Source organism: Benincasa hispida, chromosome 11 (assembly GCF_027475165.1).
Source record: "Benincasa hispida cultivar pf3 chromosome 11, pf3_genome.v1.1, whole genome shotgun sequence".
NCBI lineage: Eukaryota > Viridiplantae > Streptophyta > Magnoliopsida > Cucurbitales > Cucurbitaceae > Benincasa > Benincasa hispida.
The window spans coordinates 5,127,796-5,147,091 of record NC_143488.1 but is presented as its reverse complement, the minus strand read 5'-3'; the positions used below and the strand labels follow the sequence as shown (position 1 = coordinate 5,147,091).

Sequence of the window (19,296 nt, the reverse complement as noted above, 5' to 3'; positions counted from 1 at the left end):
TCTTAGGCAAATTTTAATTTTGGTTCATAATCTTCTTTTTAAAAAAACTTCATTTAATTATCTTTATATAGTATTATATTGAAAGTTACTTAGGTCATTAAAAAAATATATTGATTCATTAACTTATTCTTTTATCAACACATTTTAACATATAAAAATATTACTGAATACGTTAATGTTACTTGAAAAAAATGGATTTTAAATGATAAAATAAGTTCGATCACATATGTTAAAAAAAGGGGAAAAAACATATGAGAAATCCTTCCACATATTCAAAATATGCTAATAAAACAAAATTTAACAATAGTAGAAATTTTTCTCTTTTTTAAGAAAAGATATCCAACATTTTCTAAACAAAATTTAACTAATTTTTAACACATAGTTAAAAATTTAAAAAGTATTAAATATCGTAGAAATGAGTGGGTTAAATCACTAGTTTTTAATCTCTAAATTTTCGAGTTTGAATTTATTTACTCTTTGAACTTTCAATTTTGTGTCCAATACAATAGAAGTCATTAAAATATTTGACAATTTTAAAAACTAAATTCATCTATTATATCATAATTGAGTGCTATGAATTTGAGATTCTAAACTTTTAATTTGATGTATAAACTTCCAAAGACCTATTAAACACAAAAATAAAACTTTAAGAATTTATTGAACACGCAACTCAAAGTTTAAGTCAAACACTTTCAAAGTTGATCAATGAAAAAATCTGGACACATACAAAAAGTTCAAAAGATTAAGAAAAATTGTTAGAATTAGCCCTCGATTGTGGGAACATAAATTAGGTGAAAAATTATGTAAGGTTTAATATAAGAGTTGATAAAGATAATTGAATTTAGAGAAAAATTGAAAAGATATAAGATTTGAAAAGATTAGAAATATCAGTAGAATCTCAATGTTAATTATGTATGAGATTTTACTGATAAAGACCAAAATAATCAATAGGATGAAAAAATTAATTTTTTTTTATTCAAATCACAATGGTTAATCTCGATCGAGATGAATAGAGAAAAACTATTTAAATGAATCTTCTAAAATGATTCTAATCCTAAAAGATGAAAACATTTGGAGGTTATACGGATGATTTTAAACAGGTAAGTTTAACCCTACCATATATTAAAAATTCTCACACTAAAAAAAAACCCTCAAGTTGGAATAATATAATAAGAAAAGAGAGATGAGAATGTGAAAAAAGATTGAAAAAGCTTTTAATGAAAAGGCTTTAATTAAAATAGTCAAATAGGCCAAACCTAATCAGATTAGATTAGGCCAATAAATTAATGCAAAAAATAGTGTATTTAATAAGCTGCCTTAAGAACTTAGATGGGAATTCTTTAGAAACATCAATGGCTGCCTAACTAGAGAGAGAAAATATAGAAAGAGACCCAAAAAACTTTGACAAAAAAAAAAAAAAAAGTTGGAATTTTCCATCTTTTTCACCAAAATGAAAACCTCCATGGCTGCCTAAACACAAACACAAACAGAGAAACACAAGCCAACAATGGAGCAATCTTTGTTATTTTCTGAGAATCTAACACCCCCTTCTGTAAGATTTCTCAATTATTATTTTTATTTCTTTCTTTTTATTTTTATTTTTTATTTCTTGTAAATTATTTAGACCCGTTTGGTAATGATTTTGTTTTTGGTTTTGAAAATTAAGCCTATGAATACTATTTCCACCTTCAAATTTCTTCCTTTCTTATCTACTATTTATTAATCGTTTAAAAAATCAAACCAAAATTTGAAAACTAAAAAAAATCGTTTTTAAAAATTTATTTTTGTTTTTGGAATATGGTTAAGAATTTATCCATCAAACTTAAGAAAAATATAAATCATTATAAGAAATGTTGATGAAATAGACTTAATTTTTAAAAATAAAAATAAAAAATAAAAAATATTATCAAACGAGATCTTAGTTTATCAATATTTCATATAGAAATTTCGAATATATGATTTTTTGATCGAAGGTATATATTTTATGGCACGATAAAAAGACAATATAATATAATTTTGCTTATGAAAAGATATATAATAATGTTTTTCTTTTCTTTTGGGTTTGTTTGATGTAGTTTCAGGTGATTGTTATAAATGCAAATATGAGTTGCAAAGGATGTCGCCAAAGAGTCTCTCAAATTGTCTGTAAAATGTCTGGTTAGTATTTTTCATTATTATTTATTTATTTATTAATTTTCCTTTTCATTTCTTCCTTCTTCTTTCTAACATAATTTAAACCTAATTTCTAATTAAAAATTAAGGCCATTTGAACAGTTTTAATTTTAAAAAAAATATATAATTTACTCATTTTATGAATAAGCTTTCTAATGTAATATGATTTTTTTTCCCTTTTTACTTTAAAAGTTAGCTTAACTTATAAATTTAGTTGATGTAATCTGGGTTTGACATCTATTTATAGTCTTTTATATAATATAGAGATATATAACCACTCGGCTAATTTTCACATTAATTTATTTAATTGTTTTGGTTTAATTTCGACAATAAGTGAGGTGAGATTCAAAGTTCAAACTTCTTGATCGAGAGCATATTTTTTAACTAGTTGTATAATACTCAAATAATTGACTCTTTAATTGCTTGTTATACCATATATCAATTCGGTTAAAAATTACATTATTGGCATGTTATATCAATATTTTATTGATTTTTTAAGTATATTTACTAGATCGAAGCTTTGGCTAAAGTTTAAGAATGTAATTTAAATTCATAAATTTTTGGAGATTTTATTTTTTTAGTTTAACAACATACATATATAAGATGAGAGGATTCAAATAGTAAACATCTTATTCAAATGCCACACATCTTTAGTTTATTCCAATAATATATATATAACTCTCACATAATGATTCTAGTAAAAAAAGGGTAAAAGATAAGGTTGATGCCATACATTCCACGTACGTGTGTATGACACCCACTACCTGTAATAATGGGGACAAATATATATATATGGTTAGAAAGTATAAGTAAATGGTAATATATATTTTTTTTAGAATAAATGAGAATCGAGGGATTCAAACCTCTGACTTTAAAGAAAATAACATATGTCAATTATCGTTGAGACATGATTATTTTGACAATATATTTCTATTGATATAAAGTATTTTGAATGAAAGTTAAAGTAAATATCTATGTAAATCTTAAACTTAAGATATATATCAGTTATGGGATTGATATAAAAGTTATAATTTATCTTTATAAGTGGTGAGATTAAAGTTAGCCCTGGCCTCCTTGATTGATTGCATAACAAAAAAGTTTGACTCTCGAAAATATGGACATGTGTGTGATCTATCGTTAGAGTTGCATGCTATGAAATAGATGATATATTTAAATGACTAAGAGTGGAGGGATAATGTAACACCCGAATTTAAAAGGGATACATGAATGAATTGATATCACATTCGATTAAGAGGGATCCTAAAAACATGAAAAGTATGATTAAGAAAGACTTAAAAGACTTGAAAGTTATTATCTATACCAACAAGATGCACTTTCCTTTCCGATGGCTCAATTATAGGAACTCCAAACTTAAGCATGCTTAGCTTTGGAACAATCTTATGTTAGGTGACCTCCTAGGAAATTTCCTAGAAAGCATGGAGGCAAAACATGCTAAAAGAACTCGTGTTGGTCTGTGAGAACAGTCTTCATTTTTAAAAACATCTCAAGACAAGCGAGGATGACGTTGCTAGGTTGTAGAGGAATATCAGGGCCATCAAGTGCCAAATCCAGATCTCAAATCCTGGGTTTGGGACGTTACAGATGATATAGTAAACTAACATACAACGGAAGAAATCAGAATCAATAAGCACTCTAATTATACTTAATTTGAGTTCAAAAGCATGCTAATGACAAATTTTGCAGAGAAAGGGTCTCATGAGATACAACCTTTGATGAAACTCTTTGATTTTAGCTTCTCTCCAAGAAATTGATCTCCAAATTTTCAGTAGACCACCAAAATGATCTTCTCTACTATCCTCTAACTTAAATTGAGAGGTGAAGTCTCTAATTGAAGTGAATTAAATTGAGGAGGAAGAGAGTTTGGAGAGAAAAACCAGAAAATTAGTTTTCAAACTTGCATGAATCCTCTCCACTTCGAAAATTTGAAGCTTTTAACCATGAAAATCATGCAACTAGTTGAGCTTCAGAACAATGACACCTCAAAGACCATATTCAAAGTGGGCTAGGTGTTTAATTAAGATTAAACCACTTCAATTGAAGATGAAAAATTGAAAATTCCACTCGAAGTGGAATTTCTAATTTTGTTTTTCAATTTACTTAATTTAATTTAATTTTCTTCAAAATTAAATTCAAATTATAAGAATCAAATCTGAATTTGGTTTTTTTAAACAAATTGAAAAATGATCGAAATAATTAATTAAATAATTTAATATCAAATATTAAATTAATCAAACACCTAATTTAAACATGAATTCTATTTATGTAATTCAATATTTAAATATTTTAAACTCTCCAATTACGTTTAATTTCGATAAATTAAATGTTTAATTATATCAAATATAATTAAACAAACCCTAAATTGAGTTTGAACACTTCAAATTCAAAATCCTAATTTCGAATTTGAACATTTTAAATTCGCTCAATTCACTAATCCAAGATAAATTTTTACGAGTTAGTAAAGGGACCTTATGGACCTATAGATCATGAGCTCCAACGATTTGAGATTAATTGGCTAAACTCTTTAGACCGAATTAATCAATATCCGTTAACTACCGAGGCACATCACTATAGTTCGACAGTTGCACTCTCCTCACTGTAAATATATTTCTGTCTATTTTAACCATAACCAGTAAGTCGATCCTTTACAGGTTGTTCGTATTTACAGCTAGGTCAAAATTATCGTTTTACCCTTGTAAATACATCTTTCTCCTTAAGCTCCTACTGATCCTCTATAGAACAATTTGGTTTATAGTCCAACTAATAAACCAAAACCCTTTCGGTCATAGAGGGTGGGGCCCCATTGTTCAAGACCAGAAATCTGTACTTAAGAGAACAACCTATCTGTTAACCTTAATTTCGGGTAGGAGTGAATTTCATCTTGCTGAACTATGTCCCCAGCTAACTATCTAGTCTTTTCCCCAAAATGGAAGGCTTATTGAGTAGTGCTGTTGGACTACTCCCGAATAAACAGGAGTTCATAGTTAGCTCATGATTAAGATCGAGTTACCTTAGGTCATTGAATTTGAAATAGTCAGTTTTAACAGTAAATGGTCGTTATAAAAAAAAATGATTATTTTGGGGTTCGGTCTTATGCAAACTCATTGCATAGAATGCCTCCACATGAATGATTTTGTGACCATTGTTTGTATCAGTATACAAAATGAGCCGCATTCAATAGTGTCACCAGGATGAGGTACCCAATCTCACCCCAATACTTAGACCATTTTGGCTATATACTAAAACTCGATTCACTTTTATGTCTCCACATAAAGCTAAAGTATTCATATTATAGCCATGAATTCGTTTATTGGATTTTTATAATAGAATGCAATATCAATAACAATTTATTGAATAAAATACTCAATAATACTTTTATTGATAAATAAAATATGTTAACATTTACGAATTGTGAGTTTTAGGACATTCTCAACAATCTCCCACTTGGACTAATACTCCAATGAGTTACAAATATATACAAATATATAACGTTTACAATGTTGAGAAAATAGAGACAATACAATAAACTACGACATCTGTATACCATTGACATTCTCCCACTTGCCTTAGATTATGAAGCTCGTAGTCTTAGTCCGACCAGGTGGCCCTCGAACACTTTAGCCGAGAAGTCCTTTGTAAACGAATCAGCAAGGTTATCTTCTGAGGCTATCTTCATGACTATCACGTCTCCTCGGTATACTATCTCCTTGATAAGATGGTACTTTCTTTCGATGTGTTTTCCACGTTTGTGACTTCTTGGTTCCTTGGAATTGGCAACTGCACCAGAGTAATTGGCAGATGCATATTTGGAACCACTTCCAAATCTGATAGGAACTTGCGTACCCATACTACTTCGCATGCAGCTACATATTCTGCTTCCATCATGGAGTCAACTTCTGTTTGATGCTTCTCCACACTATAGCTCCTCCGTTAAGAGTAAAAATTGATCCTGAAGTAGATTTCCTAGATCTACATCAGTCTGAAAACCAGAATCAGTGTATCCCCATAAGGATCAAATCCTTAGGTATATACACAAGCATATAGTCTCTCGTTCTCCGAAGATACTTGAGGATGTTCTTGACAGTAGTCCAATGACTATGTCTAGGGTTACATTGGAACTTGCTGACGATTCCTACTGCAAAGCATATATCAGGACGTGTACATAACATAGCGTACATCAGACTCCCAACTGCTGAAGCATATGGAATTCTTTTCATTTCCTCAACTTCTTTAGACGTTTTAGGACACCGTTCCTTTGAAAAATGAATTCCATGTCTAAAAGGTAACACACCCTTTTTGAATTTTGCATATTATACATTGACAACATTTTGTCAATATAAGATGCTTGAGATAAGGTTAGCATTCGGTTCTTGCGATTCCAAACTATTTGGATCCTGAGAATGTACTGTGCATCTCCCAAATCTTTCATTTGAAACTGTGACACTAACCATCTCTTTACGTCAGCAAGGAAACTTGTCTCATTCTCAATGAGCAAGATATCATCAACATAAAGGACTAGGAAAGCTACAATTTTGTTGACTATTTTCTTGTATACACAAGGTTCGTCAACATTCTGTTCAAAGTCATAAGACTTGATCGTAGTGTAAAATCTTATATTCCAGGATCTAGAAGCTTGTTTTAACCCATAAATGGATCTTTTAAGCTTACAAACCTTTTGTTCTTGACCATGTTAAATGAACCCTTCTGATTGAGTACATGTAAATACTTTCATCAAGGTAGCCATTCAAGAAGGATGTCTTGACATCCATTTTCCATATTTCATAGTCATAATATGCAGCAATGGATAAAAGTATTCTTATTGATTTAATCATGGCAACAGGAGAGAAGGTTTCTTTATAGTTCACCCCCTCTCTTTGGGTAAAACCTTTTGCCACAAGTCTGGCTTTGTAAGTTTGCACCTTGCTAGTTTGGTCTTGCTTTCTCTTGTAGATCCATTTACAACCTATAGGTTTAACCCAATTTGGTTGATCTACAAGTTCCCAAACAAAATTGAAGTACATGGACTCCATTTCCACGTCCATAGCTTTTATCCATTGCCCCCTATCAATATCATCCATTGCATATTTAAAGGTCAATAGATCCTTTAGGCCATCATCAGGTATGATGTCCTGAGTTTCTGTTAAATCCATGTAACGTTCAGGCAGATGAACAACCCTCCCACTACGTCGAGTCATTCTCAATTCTTGAGAATGATGTGATGGGGCAGCAACTGTTGTTGATGGACTAGCTTGATCAACAACTTTTTTTGATTTGTCTGTAGTATCTTTGGTGATTTCATTCAATACTAGTTTATTGCGAGGTTGATGATTTCTAATATGATCTTCTTCCAAGAATGTAGCGTTTCTCGATATAAATACTTTATCTTCTTGGGGATCATAACACAATCTACCTTTTGTTTCCTTAAGGTATCCTACAAATAGACATAATTTTGAACATCGTTCTAATTTCTTAGAGTTTTGCACCAACACGTGTGCCAGATATCCACAGATTTGGAAGTGACATAAACTACTTTTACATCATCTCCATAACTCATACGGTGTTTTTGAAACACTTTTTGAGGGAACCATGTTCAGAATATATATTGCAGTCTATACTGCATACCTCTAAAAGGATTGAAGTAACTGAGCATAACTCATCATCGAACGAACCATGTCTAACAAGGTTCAATTTCTCCTTTCTGCAACACCATTTTGCTGTAGTATTCCAGGTGTTGTGAATTGGGATTGAATTCCATGATCTACTAAATAGTTTTGGAATTGTAAATTTATATACTTACCACCTCAATCTGATCGAAGTGTTTTAATTCTTTTTCCTAATAAGTTTTCAACTTTTGTCTTAAATTCTTTGAACTTTTCGAGAGTTTTAGACTTGTGACTCATTAAGTGAATATAGCCATATTTGAAATAGTCACCAACAAAATTGATGAAATATTTATATCCTCCTCGAGTTTGACATTCATCGGACCACAAAGGTCTGAATGTATAAGTTCTAGGGTTTCTTCGGCATGAAGACTTTTTCTAGTAAAAGTTCTTTTAGTCATTTTTCCTTCGAGATATGATTCTCATGGCGGTAAAGAACTGTCTTCTAACTAATTTAGATGACCATTTTTTACCAATCTCTCAATCATGTTTAGATTTATGTGACCAAGTCTAAGGTGTCAAAGATATGCATTAGGAGAAATTTTTCGTCCTTTATTTTGAGTTTCTGCCGTTTTAAATATCTCTATGTTTAAAATGACTTTTGCTTCAGTTGGTTTTAATACATACAAGTTATTTTCAAGTCCAACAGAACAAATATGAATACCTCTTGAAAAAACAAACACTCCATTGATTTCAAAAGATACTTTATACATATCTTCTAACAAACAAGATATGAAGATCAAGTTTCTTTTCATTTTGCGTACATAATATAATTTTTTTAACAAAATGAAAGATTATCCAAAATATAACTTTATGTCTCCCATTGCTTCAGCTAAAATGACTTCTCCTGTTCCAACCTTGAAATTCATTTTGTGTTTTGAGAGTTGAGTCCAAGAACTATTTTCTTGTAGAAAAGTGCAAACATGGTTAGCGACTCTTGAATCTAATATCCAGGTTAAGTAAAAAATTTCCATTAAGCATGTTTCAATTACAAGTAAATCTGATTTACCTTGTTTCTCCTTTTCTGCTCTCTTTTTAGCTAGATATTTCGGGCAGTTGCTTTTCCAATACCTGTCTTCTCCATAATGGAAATATTTTCCTTTGGGAGCCTTGGTTTTCTTAGCAGCAGGTTTCTTATTCCATTTTCCCTTTTTCTTCATTTGGATACTTTTATTTTTAGAAGAGGAAAGTGCAGACTTCTTTTTATTTGAAGGTTTCATTCCTGAAGATGATCCCTTCAAAAATTTTTTTCTGTGATACAACGTTTGCTTCATTTTCTTTTAATTTCATCATCGATTGGTAAGTCTGGAGTTCGTTTAAAAGAGTAGTCATGTTGTAATTAATCCTATTCATTACAACATTAGTTCGAAAGGTCAAGAAGCTCTTCAGAAGAGACTCCAAGATCATACTAACTTGACTAGTCTCATCTATGATAGCGCCGTGAGCTTCTGCAATATTAAAATGGACCATCATGTTCAGAACATGCTCTCTAACATTGATCCCATCTTTTATGTGTGAATTATAAACATATTTTATAGCCTCATGTCATATTGAAGATGACGGTTGCTCGAACATATCTTGCAACGATGCCATGATTTCACGAGTAGTGTGCATGGCTTCATGTTTCTTATTGAGTACATCAGATATGCTCGCCAAGATGTAGACTTTTGCCTTCTCATTAGCCCTTACCCATCTACCATAAACTTCCTGAACATTTAAGTTAGTATTTGAACTGGGATGAGGAGGACATTCCTCCGTTGAAACAAACCTCAGGTCACCAACCACTAGAATTGTATTTATGTTCAGTTTTCGGTTAGAGTAACATTCTCCATTGAATTTGTCGGAAGCAAGAAGTTGTATAATCGAGTTCGACATTGCTGAAAAAAACAAATTCTATTAAATTATGCATTTAAATCCAATTTTAGTAAATGTAATAAAGTACTCATATTTCTTTATTTATTTGCAACGATACTTTAGTGAATAGAATAGATGCTAACGAGGAACAGTCATATACTCTTTCACTGAAGTAAGACAATCTTGACCAAATACTATATCCAGAAATAACTCTTATTCCTATAGTAGTTTGGTTACCGTTTTCGGTTAAGAACTAACATTTAGCAACTCTTGTAAGTGTGAACCCCCATTGTTAGATTTTATAGAACGATATGAAAATGCACTCGAATTGGAAGATAATGTTCAAGACGGAACTATAAAACCCTATTCATTCTTGAAACTTGGATTGTTCCGAATTCTATGTTACAACCCTCCAAAGGGATCCCCGTCGTTAACGACTAGTTAATGCCGCCTAAAAACGACAGTAGGCGCAACATAGGAATCTCACGGTTTAAACTAATAGCAGAGACCGTAGGATATGTTGACACATTTACTTCACCCACTTACTATGAATTACTTTCCCATTCACCTTGTTATTGATCCATGCAAACACTTTCTAAATGGAGAAGTCGCGGTAAAAACGACACGAAACCGAGCATGGATCTCACAGTGTAAACTCTTAAGGATACGAGAGTTAAAAACGATATATCGTATATATTGTTAATCTCCCACTGAAGTGTTCTAAATATTTAGGTATTATTTTACTTAGGTATATTCCGGCTAATTTTAAACAACCTAGTCTATATGATTTATCCAAGTATAATGTTTATATTTGGATTTAAACCTACGATGTCTAGGTGTTAAACCAATTTTAAACTTCACACAGCTCACGCAAATTCATATAACCTGTTAACAACGCTCAACATTTCAGTCATAATCCCCAGGTAGAAGATGTTATGTAAACCGTCAACTTAAATACCTCTAGCCTTAGACAGGATTATGAACTGATTGAGTTTGTAGCCGTATTTTATAAGATAACAACCTATTTTAACCGTTAAAAAAAGTTGTTAACATAAGTGAGCATGCTGTTAATCTTTGTTATAGATTTTAATGTCTAATCCGATTTTACAACAATTTATAAAACAGTAGACATGCTATCCAACCATAACATACATCAAAGGCATTCAGAATTAACATAACACTTATATTCAATTTAAGAAACCCTAAACATGCATACTATATATTATAACGAACTTATAACATAATATTATGTATACAACATGCTTTCCCATGGTGGGATTTTATATCTAAATGACATACTATATGCGCAAACATGTTTAACTCAAAATATAATATATATCACATGCATAAAATAATTAAACAACATCCATATGGTTCAGCTTTGGCATCCTAAGCAAGCAAAATAACTATTTATTATAAAACTAATCCAAAAACAACTTCAATTTGAGTTTGGACTGCTCGAATCGACTCGAACCAGACCCGAACCGGCCCCCAAATGATTCAATTGAGGTTGAATCGGATCAGAAGAGAACCAAACCGATCGAATCGGCTTCACCTGCGCGAACCGACTTACGAACACGTGCGTCTTTCTGGGCTGGGATGAGCAACATTGCAACGCTCGATCCCAGTGTTGCAACGCTCCATCCCAGTGTTGCAACGCCATGTGTTTCATCAAGAGCAGCGTTGCAACGCTCTGTGGGCAGCGTCGCAACACTGCCTGGTAGTAGCTTCAACTCTAGTTTTTTCAGTTGTCCAAACTTGCTTCAAATTTCAATTACAGCCTAATTTGGACTCTATTGACTCTAATAAAATTGCAGACTCTAGAGCACACATAAAAGCTCATCAAACAAGAGTCCATTACAAATTAAACTTCATAATCAAAGAGAAAACTGCTAAAGTTGAATTTCAACCATATCAGTTAACCAAATATGCATTCTTAGAAATTCACTCACCAAACTCAAATTAACGTTAATTGAGTAGTTAAATCATGTTCTGATACCAATTGATAGATAAACTAACATACAACAGAAGAAATTAGAATCAATAAGCACTTTAATTACCTTTAATGTGAGTTCAAATGCATGCTAATGACAAATTTTGCAAAGAAAGGGTTTCATGAGATACAACCTTTGATGCAACTCTTTGATTCTTGCTTTTCTCCATGAAATTGATCTCAAAATTTCCAGTAGACCACCACAATGATCTTCTCTACTATCCTCTAACTCAGATTGAGAGGTGGAGTCTCTAATTGAAGTGAATTGGATTGAGGAGGAAGAGTGTTCGGAGAGAAAAACCAGAAAATTAGTTTTCAAACTTGCATGAATCCTCTCTACTTCGAAAATCTGAAGCTTTTAACTATGAAAATCATGCAACTAGTTGAGCTTTATATCAATGACAACTCAAAGACTATATTCAAAGTGGGATAGGTGTTTAATTAAGATTAAACCACTTCAATTAGAGATGAAAAATTGGAAAATTCCACTCGAAGTGGAATTTCTAATTTTGTTTTTCGATTTACTTAATTTTAATTTAATTTTCTTCAAAATTAAATAAAAATATAAGAATCAAATCTGAATTTGATTTTTTTTAAGAAAATTGAAAAATGATCTAAATAACTAATTAAACAATTTTTAATTAATTAAATAATTTATATCAAGTATTAAATTAATCAAACACCTATTTTAAACATGAATCCTATTCATGCAATTCAATATTTAAATCAATATTTAAATATTTTAAACTCTCCAATTATGTTTAATTTCGATAAATGAAATATTTAATTATATCGAATATAATTAAACAAACCCTAAATTGAGTTTGAACACTTCAAATTCAAAATCTTATTTTCGAATTTGAACATTTCAAATTCGCTCAATTCACTAATCCGAGATAAAATTTTATGAGCTAGTAGAGGGACCTTATAGACCTACAGATCATGAGCTCCAACGATTTGAGCTTAGTTGGCTAAACTCTTTAGACCGAATTAATCAATATTTGTTAATTACCGAGACACACCACTATAGCTCGACAGTTGCACTCTCCTCTCTGTAGATATATTTTGGTCCATTTTAGCCATAATTAGTAAGTCGATCTTTCACAGATTGTTCGTATTTATAACTAGGTTAAAATTATCGTTTTACCCCTATAAATACATCTTTCTCCTTAAGCTTCCACTGATCATCTATAGAACAATTTGGTTTATAGTCCAACTAATAAACCAAGACCCTTTCGGTCATGAGAGGGCGGGGCCCCGTTGTTCAAGACCAGGAATCAGTACTTAAGAGAATAACCATCTGCTGACCCTAATTTTGGGTAGGAGTGAATTCAATCTTGTTGAACTATGTCCCTAGCTATCTATCCAATCTTATCCCCAAAATGGGAGGCTGATTGAGTAGTGCTGTTGGACTACTCTCATCTATGTAGATCAAAGGATAATCCCGAGTAAACAGGAGTTCATAGTTAGCTTATGATTAAGATCAAGTTACCCTAGGTGATTGAATTTGAAATAGTCAGTTTTAACAGTAAACGGTCATTATAAAGAAAAGTGACTATTTCGAGGTCCGGTCTTATGCAAACTCATTGCATGAATTCCTCCACTCGCATGTCTCCACATAAATGATTTTGGGATCACATCGCTTGTATCAATATACAAAGTGGGTCGCATTCAATAGTGTCACAAGGATGAGGTACCCAATCTCACCCAATACTTATAGACCATTTTGACTATATACTAAAACCTGATCCACTTTTATGTCTCCACATAAAGTTAAAGTATTCATATTATAACCATAGACCCGTTTATTGGATTTTTATAGTAGAATGCAATATCAATTACAATTTATTGAATAAAATACTTACTAATAGTTTTATTGATAAATAAAACATGTTACCATTTTTGGAAATGCACGTTTTAGGATATTTCCATCAACAGATAGAGTCTATTTGAGAAAAAGCTTGGTGATTCTTTGTAGAGGAGGATTATTGACACACATATATATATATATAAGTTATTATTCTTAGTTTCGTTTGACATTTTTCATAGTCTAGGCTTGCTTTCTAAGGAATTTATTTATTTATTTCTTAATATGCAGAATTAGTGGAGTTCACCATAGATGTGACAAAAAGACAAGTGATTGTAAAAGGAAATGTCAAATGCCAAAGCAAGAATGAAGAAAATACTATGAAGAAGTGCAATTCTCTCAAATCCCCCTCCCCCCAATTTTCAAACAAGTGCTTTTGACTTTTTGTTCTTTCGTTGATCCAAGTAGATATTACATATACTCATATTATTATTATTATCATCATCATTATGAAGCAATATATATTATTTGTTTATTCATGCATTTGTACATCTAACTTGAACTACAAGTTTATGTTCTTACTTTAATTGATTAATTGACCTTATAAAATTTCAAAGTCAAATCATTGTGTTTCATGGGGAAGAGATTATATATATTTTTTCCTCTCTTCTTTTTGAAGTCCAACGTTTTCTTGCTCTACATGATGGATAAAGAAAGTAAAGGTAGCATACTGAGTGGTGTTATTTTAAAGGGAGAAAAAGAATATACATTCTGTCAAACGGCATTAGTAACTCGGATGGACAATACGAGACGTCACAACAGATGAGCTTGAATATTTCGAGTTCCAACAATTTTGAGCGCAAACGACTAGGTTAGGTTGACATACGTTGATCGGCGGCTTTATTTTCGTTTTTACAAATGAAACAAAACTATGCTTATTTCTATTTTTCAAACCAACCAAAATCAATAAAAAAAAAAAAAAAATGAAATCTATTTTTACAAATAGTTTCTACACGACACAATCCTCTTTTTGGTTCTTTTTTTAAATCACTCTATTTTAACACTTAATCCTGGAACATGATGAGAATTTTGACCCTCAAATATCCATTTCTTATTCTTATCCAAACCATCTATAAGGTTCGTAACTTCTAGAGGGTATTCAAATCATCCGACAATCCGAAAAATCTAGACTACCAAACTCAAATTATATGTTGGATTGGGTTAATTTAAAATTTGGGTTGGATTGAGTTAAGTTTTTAAAAATATTTTTGGGTTGCATTTTTTAAAAATTGGAGTTGACCCGACACAACCCGAATTACTGATATTTATAATATTTAGCCTTTTAGGGTTTAAGATATATTCTTTCTGCCATGTGAGGTCTCATCCTCAAAGTTCTCTGATTCTCTCTACCGTTTGTCTTTTACCTCTCTCTCTCTATCGTTCGTCTTCTACCTCTTTCTCTGTCTCTGTCGTTCATTGATAACTGGTATAAATATAAGTTATTGTTCTCTCAAAATTGGAATAATTAGATTAAAATAATGTAAACACATTCATAATAAAGAGAAAACACATGGAATTGCATATATGTGATAAACTCAAGCAAAAGTAACCTTTAAGTAGAAATTGCATCACTAACGCATTTTAATGCATTTAACGAGAATTTACTAAGTGTTGCAAATAAAGCCAACACAAGGAACATGCGTCCAGTTAATCCGATGAACGGTAGATACATTTGGCTCGTGTAGTTAATGTCAAATCATAACTTGCAAGCATGGGCAACTGACTGGCAGAGTCCGAATGAGGTAGAATTATAGACGGCTAACTCAGGGTATGAAATTTAATGCAGTCACATCACCAAGTGGCTGAGTTGATTGCCTATATAAGGAGAAGCAACCTGCAGATGAATGAGTTAGACAGATTAGTTAGAGAGTTAGACATTTTAGATCTTTCAATGGCCAACAAAGACAAAGGCTCGTGTTGGGTTGTATGTCTTAAAACTTGCAGTTTATAAATTTAAACATATTCTATTTGAAATAAAGAAGTTATTGAGGTTTATTCAATAAATATGTTATTGAATATGTAAATTGCACTTGTAAAACCTTAAATCCAATTAACTAAGATTCATGGCTATTACATAAATACTTGGACTTTATGTGGAGACATAAAATGGATCAAGTTCGAGTAGATAGCTAAAACGGTCTATAGTATACGAATAAAATTAGGTACCTTATTCTGGTAACACTATTGGGTGCGGCTTACTTTGTATCTAGTACAAACGATGTGATCCTAAATCTTTCATGTGGAGACATGCGAGTAGGGGCATCCTATACAAAAAATTTGTATAAGACTGGAACAAGAAACAAGTTAATCTTACTTTATAACGTTGTTTACAATTTAAGACTGGCTATTTCAAATCAATGACCTAGGTAACTTGACCTTAATTCTGAGCTAACTACAAACTCCTGTTTATTGGGGATTATCCTTAGATTTTCATAGGTGAGGGTTGGCTCAACAACGCCAGTTTGATAAGCCTCCCATTTCAAGTGTAAGACCGGGTAGATAGCTGAGAACATAGGGTGCAAGATGAAGTTCACTTCTGCCTACTTTTAGGGATAGTAGAGAAGTTGTTCTCTTAAGTACTGATTCCAAGTCTTGAACAAAGGTGCCCACCCTCTCGCTGGTCCAAGAAGGATTCAGTTTGGTGATTGGATCATAAACCAATTGTTCATTAGAGGATTAGTAGAACTTAAGGAGCAAGATGTAATCTCGGAGATAAAACAACATTTGACCCAGTCGTTATTACGAAAAACCTGTGAAGAATCGACTTACTGATTATGGTTAAATTAAGTGGACAGAAATATATCTACAGTGAAAGGAGTGCAACTACTGGGTTTTAGTAGAGTGACCCGGTAGTTAGCTGATGTTGATTAATTTTGTTTAAAGAGTTTAGCCAATTAATCTCGATCGCTGGAACCTATGATCTGTAGGTCCATTAGGTCCCTATATTAGCTCACAAACAGATTAAACCTTAGAATAGAGTGATGAGTAAATTTGAAGTGTTCAAATTTGAATTAAGGGAATTAATAATTATATACGATATAATTGTACGTTTAATTATCGAATTAAATAATATTTAAATTTTATTTAAATATTAATTATATAAATAGAGATTCATGGTTATGGAATTAGTGTTTTACTAATTTAATATTGGATATTAAATTATTTTAATTAATTAAATAATATTTATTTAAAATTAGAAGTTTGAATTTTGTAAAAAAAAAAAAATCAAATTCAAATTTACTAAAGGAAAATTGAATTTTAAAAGAGATTTTGAAATTCAAATAAGAATGGGAAAATTCCACCAAAGTAGGTTTTTTCCACTTGCAAACTCAACTCCCACTTAAATTCTCCAAGTAAGAGGTGTCAATCCTCAATGCAATAAGATTGCATGCTTGGTATGAATAATTTTTTTTTTCACTTCAGCTAAAAAGGCCATGCAAACTGATTTTTTTTCCCCCAGATTTTGAGAGGTTGAAGAAAGAGTTCTCTCTCTAGCAAAACTAGTCTTCTCCTAGAAAATTTCTTAAATTTAGCTCATTTTGAATCCCACAATTCAATCCAAGGTCCTAGAGAATAGTAGAGAAGATCAATTGGTGGTCCACAAGGAGTTGCTGAGGAGATTGAAGCTGAATATCGTGGATTGGAGAAGGTCTTCAAAGGTAACTTCTCAAAACCCTATTTTCTACTATGAACATGTTTTCATAATTACTAAAATTGATGAATTAGAGTGCTTAATGATCATGATTTCTTTCACTAATTGCATGCTAACTCCAACATTTAGTATTAAAGCATGATTTAAGCACTCAATTCATGGTAATTCTAGCTTGGTGGGTATTTTTCATAGGTTGTATGAAAATGGTTGGTGATATGGATAATTTTAGTTTTGGCATTTTAATTCTCTTCAATTAAGTGTTAATTGTTGTAATCGACTCTTTGTTTATGGGCCTTAATGTGTGATTAAGAGTCTATAAATTTGTTAAAGTCAATAGAGTTGCAATTAGGATGTAATTGAAGAAAGAAGCAAGAGAGGTTACCTGCAGAAAACTGAGTTTCAAGATACTGGCAGACAGCATTGTAACCTGCTCATCATTTAGCCCAGAAAATGAAGAATAGCCTGAAACGTTGCAACACTGTGTTCGATCGTTTTCGGAAACGCGTGCCCAACTCAGCCAGTTCGAAGGTGAAACGTTTTGACTGGTCCAGTTCATGATGGTCTAATTCAGCCCGATTTTGGTCAGTTTAAACCCTTTTGGTGCTTTGAAGGTCCGGTTCGGGTCGATTCAACTGGTTCAGAAGCTTTTTGAGTTATTTTTCAATTATTATTGTAATAATTTAGGCCTTTTGCTTATTTAGAATGTCAAAACTGGTCCATATCAGTATGTGTTTGATTATTTATGCATTGTGAATGTATGTTATAATTAAATGAATCTTATATGTGCATATCGTATGCCATGTTGATTTAAAATCCCACCATAGAAAGTATGATATAAAGAGTTATAATATGTAGTATGCATATTTAAGGTTTCAAGTATTTAATATAAAGTGTTATATTAAATCCCGAAATGCTTGATGTATGTTATGGATAATCAACATGTCTATTGTTTTATAATTGTTATAAAAATCGGATTAGACATTTAAAATCTATAACAAAGATAAGATGCATACTCACCTGGGGTTAACAAATAACAACTTGTTTTAATAGTTAAAATAGGTCGTTATCTTGTAAAATTTGGTTACAAACTCAATCGATCTATAATCCTGTCCAAGGCTAGAGGTATTTAAGTTGACGGTTTATGGAACATCTCCTACCAAGGGACTATAATCGAATAATGAGCATTGTTAACCCGATGTTATGAGCATGTGTGAGTGGTGTGGGGTTTTAAAATTGATTTATTACCTAGACATCATAGGTTAAATCCAAATATAAATGCTATAGTTGGATAATCATCTAGACTTAGGATGTTTATTAGCCGGAATAAACCTGAGTAAATATTTACCCAAAACAAAATAGAACACATCAGTGGGAGATTAATAATATATACGATATATTTTTGTTAGCTTTCACATCCCTAAGAATTCACACCGTGAGATTCATGCTCAACTTCGTGTCACCCTAGGAGTCACCTCCATTCAAAAAGTGTTTGCATGGGTCAATAGCAAGGTGAATAAGAGAAATAGTGTTGGTTTGAGCAAGCATACAACAGAAGAATTCAGGATCATTAAGCTTTCTAGCATGATAATCAAAGAAGAAGAAGAGATAGATGAAGAAGTTGCAACCGGACCTATGGTTGCAACGATGAAGAAAGCTTGACTGATTTGAGTGAATTGGAACGTAAACTTGAGGAATATAGGCCTGCAAGAGTTGGATAGAAAATGGGGGCCCTCTAGAGAGAATTGGAGAAGAAGGAGAGAGTGTTGACCCGATAGGCCAAAAGTTATAAAAAGAAGAAGGGAAAGAAGCAAGAAAAGAAAGGAAAAAGGGTGGCACCTGCGTCATCCAAGCAAAGAAGGGGGGAATACATCATAAACATCATCGACGCAATGGGTTGGCGTCAATTGTATGTCAGCCCATCAAGAATCTAGCCCCACCTCATCCGCACATTCTATAACAACGAATTTAATGAAGTGAGGAATGCGATGTTAGTGGAAGACTACCTTGTTCACTTCTTCCCCAGAATTATTAATGAAGTGCTCGACGCACAAGATAACCCTGAAGTTGAGGTTACCGCTTC

The 19,296-nt window shown here is 32.0% G+C and overlaps 1 non-coding gene across 1 annotated transcript; it reads left to right on the top strand.

The window, feature by feature from the left end:
- Positions 1-1,353: 1,353 nt before the first annotated feature.
- Positions 1,354-14,041, top strand: LOC120090030 (uncharacterized). Its single transcript, XR_016524847.1, has 3 exons — positions 1,354-1,552; positions 2,076-2,157; positions 13,796-14,041. It is a non-coding gene; the product is annotated as an uncharacterized LOC120090030 (transcript).
- The last annotated feature ends 5,255 nt before the right edge of the window (positions 14,042-19,296 follow it).